Source organism: Bos taurus, chromosome 11, assembly GCF_002263795.3.
Source record: "Bos taurus isolate L1 Dominette 01449 registration number 42190680 breed Hereford chromosome 11, ARS-UCD2.0, whole genome shotgun sequence".
In the NCBI taxonomy this organism is placed as follows: domain Eukaryota; kingdom Metazoa; phylum Chordata; class Mammalia; order Artiodactyla; family Bovidae; genus Bos; species Bos taurus.
Genome location: NC_037338.1, coordinates 80423758 through 80437715, shown reverse-complemented (window position 1 = coordinate 80437715; position 13958 = coordinate 80423758). Strand labels below are relative to the sequence as shown.

Here is a 13958-nt window from a genome sequence, read left to right as displayed (position 1 = left end):
TGTCATCTTTCCTGGAATTTAATTTCCAGAGATAGGACTTGGAACTCATATTTCTTAAAGGCTTTCCATGTCATTGTAAAGCAGCTGGTATGTAGTCCACTACTTAAGAGTAGCTAAATATGTCTGAGACAATTTATAGCTCTGTTTTAACCTACAATTCCTGGTCCATGACTTGGTCCATGGTCCATTCTACTGTCTATGACCACACCAAATACTTTTTCTTCTACCACAAACTTTGCTGCACAGCAGAGTGGCAATCTCTAAGTGAATGTAAGTGTTAATAGATTAAAGAGAGAAAGAGTAAGCTCTGGTTTTTAAAAAAGGATCTGTGGTCTAGGGGATAAGCTATCTGACTTTCATTTTTATGTAAGCTAGGTCAATAAGGGAGATTTGAACTACCACCATGTCTATTTCCTACCTGGCCAAACTGGGCTGTTTCAGAACATGGGTTTCCCTCAGTCAATTGTCTTTTGACTCCATTTAATAGACTTTCTTCCTAGACGCTAGGGTCTGTCTCTTTCCCCTAGATTGTGAACTTCCTAACAGCTTTAACTGTTTCTCTCTGATCCTTTATCACCATCATAATGCCTGATACCTAGCAGACATTCACGAATATATGTTAATACCTAAATAAATGAATTTGGTGACTGGTTGTAACTTTGTCTACAATGGGTACTTTAATAGGAAATTGAGAAAAGCATTCCGGATCTTTCTTTCAAACTGTAAAATGTTGAGATCTACATTACTTTTCACAATTTGGATGTTTTAAATGAAGTAGTCACCTTCTTACACAGTAACAGATATCAAATAATATTAATTATCAGTCCAGTTATTATTTGGATGGACAGGGAAGCCTGGCATGCTGCAGTCCATGGGGTCGCAAAAAGCCAGACACAACTGAGCGACTGTACTGAACTGAATTATTATTTTCGCTTCCATGTGCAATTTTCCCGCTAAATCTAACTGTACATTCTTTTGGCTAGAAAATGGATTTTCATCAATCTTTTTAAGGATTACTGATAATTATGCTTGGACCTAAGGAGAAAATGCAGTGTGATATTTAGCAAATACTGTGGTCACTGTGGTCTACTTTTTACTGTTGGTTTTGCCATTTGAAATACAGCTTTTCTCAGCTGCAAAATTGGCATTATAGCTATCTTCCAAACGTGTTGTCATTGTATGTTAATCCTCTTCCTCTTACTTCATAATCTGAAATTCCTGAAGCTGGTTATAACTTTTCTATTAGTGACCTGTGTCTCATCCTTTTCAGGGACAATTCGGCATGACTAGTAAAGATCTTAATCATTCCACATCAATAAGATACAGAGAACGCTTCATCTTTCCTGGAATTATTTTTATTCATCATGTTGCAATTTGAACTGTGACTCTCAGACTTGCCAGATGGATTTCTCCAACAGCACATGTTTAAATCAAAACTACAACATGTTACATGGAGAAGCTAAGAGATTAGTCAAGGTCACTCAGTTAGTTGATAGTAGAGGCGCAACTAGAATCACCTTTTTCTGACTACACTGAATGTTTGTCTTGTATCTTAAGATTTACACTTATTTAAAACTTCCAAGGCCAAAAATAGCCTCAGAAAGATGGTATGAGTTACTAAATGGCTAATTATTGCTTTAACAGATTTGGCCAGGATCAAAATAAATATCCCTGAATTCACCTTGGTGTGGTTTAGTCGCTAAGCCATTTGACCTGCTAGGCTCCTCTGTCCATGGAATTCTCCAGGCATGAATACTGGAATGGGTTGCTATTTCCTTCTCCAGGGTATCTTCCTGACCCAGGAATTGAACCCATTTTTCCTGCATTGTAGGCAGATTCTTTACTGACTGAGCTACCAGGGAAGCATAAAAGACACACATTTGTCAATAACAGATGATGGAGAATTCAGACCTGCTGAAACTTTTTTTAGGATGCACTTCTGAACATGATGTAACTGGTACAACCTTGGGATGAAAGTATGAGGAGTAAAAATACATTCTTGCCTTTTCAACCTGACTCTAGACACTGATTTTCTCTTTAGTTTTCAGAAAACCATAAACAGTCTCATAGAAATCCTGATGTTGGGGACGGGGGAATAAGAGAGAACTATATGATTTCTGTATTTTAACATTTTTGCTTTGACTCATTTTTGACTGAGACAACTCCTTTTCCTCTTGTCAAACAATACAAAACTCTAAAAATACACTTCCCCTGATACACACGGTGGTTCCCTTATAGGGAACATCGGAGGTCCTGTTTCTGGGCCATGTCTCAGCTTACTGCCAAACTGCCCATCAGGAAACCTGCCTCAACATCATAAGATAAGAATTATGGGGATTTTTGGAGAAAAGAGATCTATTTTTGTTTTGCTTTTCTTATAAAAATATAAATGCTCTGATAAGCATTTCCCCCAATGTATCAAAAGGCACTTCTATCCATCGATTTTTCAGAATGTCCTCACTGTCAGTTTTTCATGGTCCATAGAGAGAGCAAGTGACTGGCTCAGTGTATCACAGTGAGTTAGAGGCAGAGTTAGCATTGAATCTCGAGTCTCCTTGACAATTATTTTCAGGTTCAGATTTCCCACAGTGTACTTTATTACTTCCGTATACAACCTTTAAGTTCAAAAGCCTTTCTACAACATCTGCTGCTACTAAATCGCTTCAGTCGTGTCCGACTCTGTGTGACCCCATAGACGGCAGCCCACCAGACTCCCCCTTCCCTGGGATTCTCCAGGCAAGAACACTGGAGTGGGTTGCCATTTCATTCTCCAATGCAGGAAAGTGAAAAGTGCAAGTTAAGTCGCCCAGTCGTGTCCAACTCTTTGCAACCCCATGGACTGCAGCCTACCAGGCTCCTCCGTCCATGGGATTTTCCAGTCAAGAGTACTGGAGTGGGGTGCCATTGCCTTCTACACACTAGGTAAGCACTTTTAGTCCTTAAGAGTTTGGGAAGTTAGTTTTTTCTTCTTGAAATGTATACAGAAATGGCATGAAAAATTCTTACATTTCTCTTGGAATAAGCTACATTTGTGTATTTTAAATTTTCTTTGGAAAGCCACAAAATTCTCTAAATTTATAAAGTGATCACAGTAATATTGGTTTTCTTTGCCTCCTTGGGTAATAACAATAGTTTTCTTAATTAAAAACTATAAAAAACACACTTGTATATTGTCAGATATCTCCAGATGCTGTCATTCCCCCAAGATCATCTGCCATGTGGCTTTCTCATGTTGTCCTTTTGCAGACAAGCTGACCACTGGTATGAGGTATCTCAAAGTCTGATGCTTACTGATCTTAGCATGCCAATGTACATTCTTATATAGGTAACACCTTATCTGAGAGAAGAAAAGGATGAGAATCTTAGAAGTTGTATTGCCAGTCTCTTAAATACTCATTACTCTTGGGTAATTGAGGGAGAAACACTGTCAGATCTCATGTGCTTGGATATCGTGTCAAGCAACTACCTGAAGTTTTGTTTCTCAGTAGAGTGCTAAAATGTCATCTATGAGCAGCCTGGGCATCCAGTCTTTATCTATTAAGGTGATGTTGCCGTTCAGTTGCTCAGTCATGTCAGACTCTTTGTGAACCCTTAAACTGTAACACTCCAGGCTTCCCTGTCTTTCACTATCTCTCTGAGTTTGCTCAGACTCATGTCCACTGAATCAGTGATGCCATCCAACCACATCATTCCCTGTTGTCCTCTTCTCCTTCTGCCTTCAGTCTTTCCCAGCATCAGGGTGTTTTCCCAAAGGTAATAGATACTACCAATTGACATAGTAGAGTGCAAATTTTCCAATTTGTAGTTTGAGGCTTTATCTGATATATTAATTATAAACACCAACAGGCATAATCAAAATGATTTTAGGCAGTTACTTCAAGGAAGGGTTTAGAGCATAGATTGGATTAGACCTGTGTTTGTTTTTTTTTTTTTAAGCCACTTTTATCATCACCACAATAAGGGCCTCCCCACCTTTTTAAGGATGATTTCATATTTGCTGCTTTTAGTTTTTAATCCACTCTGCCAATCTCTGGGCTTTTTAATTATTATTATTTATTATTATATTGTTATTTATACCATTCATATAGAAATTCCCTGGTAGCTCAGTAGGTAAAGAATCCACCTACAATGCAGGAGATCCCGGTTCGATTCCTGGGTCAGGAAGATCGGCTAGAGAAGGGATAGGCTACCCACTCCAGTATTCTTGGTCTTCCCTGGTGGCTCAGCTGGTAAAGAATCTGCCTGCAATGCAGGAGACCTGGGTTTGATTCCTGGGTTGGGAAGATCCCCTGGAGAAGGGAAAGACTATCCACTCCAGTATTCTGGCCTGGAGAATTCTATGGACTATATGTCCACAGGGTCACAAAGAGTCGGGCATGACTGAGCGACTTTCACTTCACTTCATAACATTTGAATTAATACATCGAGGCTGAAGTGTGCCATTTTAATTTTCTTTTTGTTTCCTGTATTTATTATTCTTCCATTTTTGCTTGTTTAGTTTTTGTTTGCTTTGTTTTGTTGCCTTGTTTTCCTGTGAGTTACTTGAACATTTTTTTAGGACTCCATTTTGATTTGTTTGTGGTGCTTTTGAGTACATTGCTTTGTACAGTTTACTTAATGGTTGATCTTTGTATTGCAATATACATATGTGTTGTATTACAGTCTGTTAGAATCAGTATTATATCTAAGAAACCTCACTTTCATTTAGATCCTTCCTGAGTTTCAGATGGTATTGTGGACTGAATATTTCTGATGCCCCAACGCCAAGTTTATATGTGAACCCCTAATCCCGTGTGGCTGTCTTTCAAGGCAGAATCTAAAAGGAAGTAATTAAGGTTGGTGGTCTTTCAAGATAGAGTCTATCAGGAAGTAATTAAGGTTAAATGAGGTCAAAAGTGTAGATCTCAGATCCAATAGGATGAAGAGGTATGAGAGATCTTTCCCTCTCTCCTCTCCCATCCCTTTAGCAGTCAAACACTAAGGAAAAGTTATGTGAGGACATAAGAAGGTGGAGGTCTACAAGCTAGGAAGACTTCCTTTATTTATCACTTCCTTTCTGTTTGAAGCATTTCCTTTAGTCATTTTTTAAGGGTATTTATGTTAAATGACAAATTCTCGTGGTTTTCTTTTATATGACAACATTTTTATTCTCCCTTCTCTCCTGAAGAATAGGTTTCTAAGACATGGAATTTGCAGTTAACAGTCCTTTTCTCTCAGTACTTGAAATATACTGTGCCACTGCTCCCTGTCCTGCATTGCTTCAGATGTAAATCAAATTGGTATTTCTCTATTAAGAAAGCCTTGGTTCCATCTGTTGATTTTAAGATATTGTCTTTGTTTTCAGTGTTTAGAATTGAATTCTGATGTGTCTTGACATGGATTTCTTTAAGTTTACCCTACTTGAAATTCTCCTAGTTTTTTAAATCTGTAGTTGCTCAGTTGTGTCCGACTCTTTGCAACCCCATGTACTGTAGCCCATCAGTCTCCTCTGTCCATAGAACTCTCCAGGCAAGAAGCTGAAGTGGGTTGCCATTCCCTTCTCCAAGGGTTCTTCCCAACCCAGGGATTGAACCTAGGTCTCCTTCATTGCAAGCAGATTTGAGAAGTTATCAACCATTATTTCTTCAAATATAGGACTCTGATGATATGATAGATTGTTTGTTATTGACTAGTTTATTTAGATCTGAGTTAAAATTCTATTTAAGCCATTTAGGAGCTAAATTATCTGGGTAAAATATTTCAGATTGATTGATTGATTTCTATAAAATGAAACATGAGGCCAGTCTATAGTTGACCACTGTTGCTTTAATCAGCAAACACGGCCCTCCTTCCCCACCCCCAATGAGACCTTATACACACAGGCATACATTATTTTCTTTGGAGAACTTCTTTTTCCTCACTGTATTAGGTGACGTTGCCAATTATAATACCATTGCAACCTTTACCACACTCCACAAGGATTGAATTTTGTCCATCCTAAGAAATAAGCTGCATGAGGCATCAGCATTATCATGTTTACCCATGCCTGGAACAATGCCTCATCCATGAGACTAATTATTATTCCTTGCATGTATAAATAATAATGACTCAAATCCCAATGATATTTCTTTCCCAGTGCAGTAAGGTGACAGAACCCTTGAAGATTTGTAGTCAGTGCTGGTGAGCAACTGGCTCTGTAATGAGGAGTAGGAATTTATTGCATTAGCAATCTAATTGTTCTGCTTCTTTATTGCTTATTCTACATTTCTCCCTCTCCACTTGGCTACATCTATCTTACTCTGCATGTCTTTATCTAGACTATCTTGGTATTTTTTCCCTTAAGTCCCTAAACTTCTTTATTTCTCCATTCTCTCTCTTACGATCTCTTGCCCCCTGATATATTTTTTTAAATGTTTCTCTTTTGATTCTTATTTCTGTATTTTATTTTTCTTACTTTCTCCATTTTATTTATTTTTTTACCCAGCTTCACTGGTACCTCCATTCACTTTATTTTTCTCATATAAAGCTATGTGGTGGGCACAGCTGGAGCCTGGGTCCTCTGCACGGAAACTCAGGTGTGAGTCTTTACAAGATGGTCAGTGAATTCCTGGTACAGAGACTTGGTGAACACTGTCTCTTTCCACAGATTGGGGTGAGATATCTTTAGGTCTTGGAAAGGGGATTAAAGGTATCCTTGGCAGTGCAGCCCCTGGCACAGGTGTGTAGTTGCTGTTTAGTTGTTAAGTCATGTCTGACTCTCTGCGACCTCATGAACTGTGGCCCACCAAGCTCCTCTGTCCGTGGAATTCTCCAGGCAGAAATACTGGAGTGGGTTGCCATTTTCTTCTCCAGGGGAACTTCCTCACCCAGGGATCGAACCCAAGTCTTCTGTTTGGCAGGTTGATTCTTTACCACTGTACCACCTGGGAAGACCAGCAGAGGTGTAGCTTAATACCAGTCATCAGCAGCAGCTTTTTGGGCACAGATGACACCAGTGCTCCTGGCAGCAGGTATGAGGTGCACCAGTGCAGAACCACAGCAGCCAGTCACCTTGCAAGAAACAGTATCAGGCTTACTGATCTTGTTAATTACGCCAGTAGCCTCATTGCATGATGATGGACAGCTTGGTAAGAATGATGGCCCCATGGATAGCAGAGGCTGCCTCCCTGGAGCATTTGACACCCACACGTGGTTGTGACCCCATTGGTGACAAACGCCGAGACCCTGTTCTGCTGGCCAGCACAGGTCTGCTTTTATAAAGGGATAATCTTCAAAACCTTGTCTCTGAGAGATGCATCCAGGAAAAAGTCAATGATCACAGATTCCTTGATGGGCAGAAAGAAGACATAAACCTCCTCCAGGGACTTATCTTCATGTCCTTACCAGGCTGCCCAGCTTGGTGACTGGGAGCCACTCCTTGTCCTCTGCTCTGGCCCCAGATGTTGCCAAAGCCTCCGTGGAAGCCACAGTGGCCATCCATCCCAGGGGCACCCCTCAGCCTGTGGGGCCTTCAGGCACTCTTGCAGCATCAGTATCATCCACTATTTGGTGCTTTTGTGGAGAAGAAGCTTACCTTCCCTATTTTAATTTTTTTGCTTCTTATCTGTCTTGCCAAATCTTTCTCTCTATTCTATATCAGATCACAATAGGACTCTAACCCATATGTGTTTAATATCTTCCTGTTTCTAACTGAAAGGAGTCATTTAACATATTAAAATTAATATATGTAATTTAAAATATTATGTACAAACTAATAAAGTGTTATATATATCTAAGTTAAATACTAGAATTAAATATATTTATATAGGGAAGACAACGAGACTTTTTAATTCATCTCCAGCTCTTGATTAATTTTGCTTTTCTTATGGATTAAAGGCTGCTCATAGGAAAGAAATTGTGATCCCTCTCGTAAAAATGCATCTATGACGTCTTTTATTTAACCAGTGTTAAACTCCCAAACAGCAACTGTGATAAGCAGGTCTGATGAGAGCCGTGTTGATTAATTTCCATAAGCAAGAGCATCTGGTTTTAGGAAACTGAACAGGAAACTCTCAGCGTTAGCTCAGCATCTAGGGTATTCATTGGCTGGTGAACAGTGACTGTGCATATTAGCAGTCAGAACTATCCAAAAGGCAGAGCACACCATGGTCAGTGATCTGGCTGTGTTGTCAAACCTATTCTTTGGCTAGAGAATGATTCTTTATTCACGCCACTCTCCAGACCTCAATTCTGCCCTTGTCTGTTCTGCTCTGCTACAGAACCACCCCCAGTAGAAAAGACAAAGGGAAGTAAGAGTGCCTGTGTTTCTGTCTATGGGGTGGCCGACAACATGACTTTGCTCAGACTTTCCAGGCATCAGCTCTGTAGCTCCAGCTGATCCCTTTGGCCATGTGTCCTCCCCAAACCTCTCTGCTCTTCTGCCAACCTAACCCAAGTAGTGCTTAGTGCTCTGTTTTCCATCACAGCCTTAGCAGAAGAATGTTTTTTCTTATGGTGAATCAACACAATGATCTCTCCCAGTGGAGGATTTTCAACCTTGAACCTTGGCTCTCATTTGGGAATGAACATTGGAAATGAATCTGTTCCCTGGGGTCCTGAGATGCTCAGAGCTCTTAATTTCTGCTCACACCTCCACCCCCATGTCCTTGATAATACGTGCTCAGGGCCCACAAACATTTCATTGGAGAGCTTAGTGAAGTATTTTTCTCCTCCTTAGATTACCCTATAAATATTGAAATTGGACAAGATCTTTCAAAGTACTTAAGTGACATTTTGTTGATGTACACATGGGGTGAATAAATTTGCATCTATTAGATAATTATTTATCAAGCTAATTGGCCCCAAACCATCAACTTCTTTTCTTTTTTTAGATAAAACCTACTGTTTGCAGAGAGAAGGTTTTTTTTTTTCAAACTTGAGTTCTCCTGGGACTGCTTGCAAAACTGGATTCACAGACTGCAAAAGTGCTTTGTGTGCTTTTGCAGTGAGGAAGGCAAAACTGAGATCTCTAGCATTAAATAATAATTTTATGCTGCAAAACTTGTGTGTGAAGTACTGACATTCTATTCCCACGATTACTCAATTAATGAAGCCAATTAGTGCACATTGTGCTTTGTAGTCGCATCAGCAGGAACTAAATGAGCCTTTTGGGATGTTTGTGGATTTAGTTGATTTCAGGAAAAAGAGTTGACTGATCAGAGCATCTGTTGGTGGGAAACAGTTTGCACCCAAATAGGAATGAACCATAAGATTGAACAGATGCTGTTCTGTCTTCTTAGTGCCTGGATCATGGTGCGATGTTATCAGTTAGTTTCCTACCAGGAAAGCCTTAAATATAGTCAATGGAAACTGTCAGAGGCCTGCCACAGCATTCTACATCAGCAGGGCAGTGTTTATTCTCTACAAGGCTTACAGTCATTGGCTTCTCAGCTATCTCACTAATCAGTTAAAAAACAAACTACAAAATAACCAGTAATTTAAAAAACTGACTTGGAAATTAGTTTAGAGAATAACTTGAAACCCCTTTACATACATCTTGTAGTTATTTCAGTTAATTGTGGTATTGAGATGTGATGATTAGTTTTATGTATCAATCTGACTGAGCTAAGGGTGTTTACCCAGGTGGCTGGTAAACATTTTTTTTCTGGATGTGTCTTTGAGGCTATTTCTGGAAGAGATTAGCAGTTGAATCAATAGACTGAGTAAAGCAGATGACTTTCACCAATACAGGTGGGCATTGTCTACTTTACTGAGGACCTGAAAAGAACAAAAAAGTGAAGGAAGAACACATTTGTTCTCTTTGCTTGGAACATCCATCTTCTGCCCTCACCCATCAGCACTTCTGAATCCTAGGCCTTTGAATTTGGCCAGAATTATACCATGAACTTTCCTGAGTCTCCAGCTTGTCATCCACTCTCTGTGGATGACAGACCATAGGACTTCTTAGCCTTCATAAATTTGTCAGTCAATTTCTATAATTTATCTTCTATCTATTTCCTATTTCTCTGGAGGACTCTGATTTATATTATACATGGAAAAACAAAGAAAAAGGGTGGTGAACAGGAACTCTTATTTCCAGAGGATAGACCTCACAGTTGCAGTCTTTCTGGAAGAAATCTGTTCTGTGTCTCTCTCCACATTATAATGCAGGAGATCTGCAACACTTATCAGGCAAAAGTGGGTTTCAATCAGGTATGTCCCCACGTAGGCTGTGTGACCTTGGGTAGGTTACCATGAGAATAAAGCATAATATATTTTGATTTTTCTTTATATAAAGTGAATATATATATATATATATATATATATATATACACACACACACACTTGTTTCACAGGGTTAGATAAAAATAGCATATGTTGTAATATCATTTTTGTTGTAATGCACATTTTCTATGTTCTAAGGTATCAGATTATGTAGACAATCAATTTATTGATTTGCAAGGAGATGAGGGAAACAAAAAAGGGCTTTAATTGAATAAGTTGGTTGTAAAGATGTTTTCTGATGCTGAAAATGTGAAAAGGAAAACTGTATGTTCTTGGTTTGAGATAATATCATAGTATATGCAAAAGAAATATTTACTTTCCTTTTGCTTTCACATTAAAAAGGCAGATACCAGAGAGCAACTCATCAAGCATTCAAGGAGACTGAAATTCCTTGATATCTGTTTATAAGATTTTTTTTTTCTAATCTGAACATTTAAAATCCAATGTACAATAATAATCAAAGAATCTTAGTTTGAGATGTGAGAGTATCTCAAGTGGCTTTTATTTCTTGTGTTAGGCTCTCAAATAAAAGTTAGTTTCTGTTTTATAATTCACACTTAATTAGTCCTTTTTTTGTGGAGTCAAGAAAGAAGGTATTGCAAAGATTCTATTATTTAACTACTGAAAGAACATTTCTAGCACAATAAATAAATCACAAACCCAAGACATTTTACTATGCATAATTATCATGAAGCCTATTTTTATTTTCACCCAAATGAGGCATGAAGTTTTGTATGTGCTTGTGTTGCTTTTAATTTTAGCAGAAGATGGGGCAGTAGAGAGAGCTTTGAGGGAAAAGTGTTGCTGTCTTGTAAAATTATTTTTACGTAGTTGTGGTTATTTATTTCATGTGTACTCATTGATTGAAGCCAAAGAAATTGCCAGATAAGAGCTGGAAGAGACAGGATTTGGAAATATAGAAGACAGAAATATTGGACTTTTGAAGATAGAGAGGGGGAAATTATATATATATATATATATAATATACTATTTATAAGTGAATAGTATATGTTATGTGTATATATACACTTACACACCTACTGAAAGAAAAAAGAGATACAGATGATTCATTGTTGTTCAGTTCCTAAGTCATGTCTGACTCTGCCACCCCATGAATTGCAGCACATCAGGTTTCCCTGTCTTTCAATATTTCCCAGAGTTTGCTCAAACTCATGTGCCTCGAGTCAGTGATCCCATCCAACCATTTCATCCTCTGCTGTCCTCTTCTCTTGCCGTCAATCTTTCCCAGCATCAGGGTCTTTTCCAATGAGTTGGCTCTTTGCATCAGGTGGCCAAAATATTGGAGCTTCAGCTCCAGTGTCAGTCCTTCCAGTGAATATTCAGGGTTGATTTCCTTTAGGAATGACTGGTTTGATCTCCTTGCAGTCCAAGAGACTCTCAAGAGTCTTCTCCAGCACAATTGAAAGCATCAATTCTTTGGCGCTCAGCCTTCTTTATGGTCCAACTCTCACATCTGTACGTGACTACTGGAAAAACCATAGCTTTGACTATATGGACCATTGTTGGCAAAGTGATGTCTCTGCTTTTTAATACACTGTCAACTGATAGACAACACAAAAATATTCTCTCTGGGAAATCTAAAAATTTGACCCTTAAGGAGGTTGCTCTTATGCACTTCTCCCCCTCCACTTCCAGTGTTTCTATGCATCATAGCTCAGGAATCTTTGACATTCTGCTTGAATCTGAGCAACATGGAACCACCTGCCTCATGCATATGCATCCATAATAGGGCTGGTGGTGCTTTTGTGCCCCTCTTTTGTAATCAAAATTTTATGTCTTCAGTTCCAGAGTTCATGGCAATTTAAAGTATATCTTCTTTCAAAATCACTCAAGAAGCCTCTGCCACAACTTTTTAAAGCAAAATTTTAATTCTCTTTATCATCAATGTGTATGTATGTTCAGTCGCTGAGTCATGTCAGACTCTGTGAGCCCATGAACTGTAGCCCATCAGGCTCCTCTGTCCATGAAATTTTCCAGACAAGAATACTGGAGTGGGTTGCCATTTTCTCCTCCAGGGGATCTTTCTGTCCCAGGGATTGAAACTGCATCTCCCAAATCTCCTGCATTGGCAGGTGGATTCTCCACCACTGAGTCACGTGGGAAGCCCTTTCTCATCAACAAATAAGTGTAAATGCTAAAACCTGCCATTTTATTGAACAGTTGCTATGTTCTAGGCAGTCACCTTATTTAACTATCTAATTTAGCTCCTATTCCAGTCTTATGAGACATAGATATTGCTATAACAATATCACTTGAGCCCATGAGATTAATTGAATCATGTCACAGCCAAGGTGGTCAGTCAATGAACATTACTTTTGCTTGGTGAAGACTGAGGGAGCTGATAGAGAGAAAGATCCTTAAGGGTGGTTTAATTCACTGTTCATATTATAGAGCAGGGAAAATGAGTCCCAGAGTCAGAAAGTGATGTGACCAAGGTCTCACTGGGGTGTGTATCAGAGCTGGGAACCAAACACAGGACTTCTGACTTTCATCGTCGTCTTTTCTGTGGAACCAGGCTGCTTCGTGGAACAGAATGGCAGCAGGCTGACTGAGGTGTGGCTGGGTGTAGGTCCCCAAACTGCTAATTAGGTGTCAATGTTACTGAAGTTCCCTGGAATCTGGATCAAGAATCGGAGAATGGATTTGGGAAGCCACTCATCTCCTTTCTGGATTAGAACGTCTTGTCACTCAGGCCCCTTCACTCCCTTTGGCCCTTTTGTCAGATGTTCAACGATGATACTTAGAGTAAGGCATGATTAGATCAACTACAAGATAAGAAATAGGATAGTTGCAAAAGCCCATTAAAGAAAGGACCTAGAAAGTGGAAGCATTTTAGGAGACTAGGGACACATTTTCCTCTTCTTTGCTTGCTGGCCCTCTAAAATGACTATCATAGAGAGCAGTTACACTTTCTGAGAAAGCTTTGCTAAAGTAAGATCGTTTTTTCCCCATAGATAAATAATTTTGTCAAGCAGCTTTTTTGTTTTGCAGGAGGGTAACTGATCTCCTTAGGGGGAAAATGTTGCTTTAATATACCGTTTGGAAGATGGAAGTCCTTGGATCTATTTAACAATTACTATAAACATGTTTACAAAAGACAGGTGTTCAGAAGGATCACTTATTAATTTTTACCACATTCCATTGAGTGCAGAGATTTACATACAGTTATATTGTATTTCCTATTTCAATATCCTAACATTCTCTTTGATTCTCTTAAAATGTGTAGTCTGTGTCGGGATAAATGATCTAAGGACTTCTAATTGAACAACAAACAATGCCAAATATCTACCTTCATGGAGCTCCAAATACTTTGTCTTAAAGGGTCTTGATTCTTCTGTTGCTGGACTCAAAAATTGAGGCTTTTCTCAGGAGGACTTGCTCATAAAACTCTAGAGAGGATGTTGGTGGGGTGGCAGCCATCTTTGACTATTCCCATAGGGATGGTCAGCCTCAAAGCTATAGCATGAAGCTCTTAAATTATAAAATTATTTATGACACTAGTTAAAACAGTAAAGCAGGCTTTATTTGAGACTATTGCAACAGAAATAGGGACTATTGTGATGGGGTTGTGCAGTCTGGGAGAGATTAGGCTCAACTCTGAAGAGAGCAAGGAAAAATGGAAATTTATAACCAAGGAGTAAGATGGGAACCCATGGATAGAAAACTACAACAAGAAACATCATGGGTAAGGGTAT

General features: G+C 39.0%; 1 pseudogene; it reads right to left on the bottom strand.

Moving 5' to 3' along the window:
• Nucleotides 1–6505: 6505 nt before the first annotated feature.
• LOC788214 (small ribosomal subunit protein uS5-like) lies at nucleotides 6506–7455 on the bottom strand (annotated as a pseudogene).
• Nucleotides 7456–13958: the final 6503 nt, after the last annotated feature.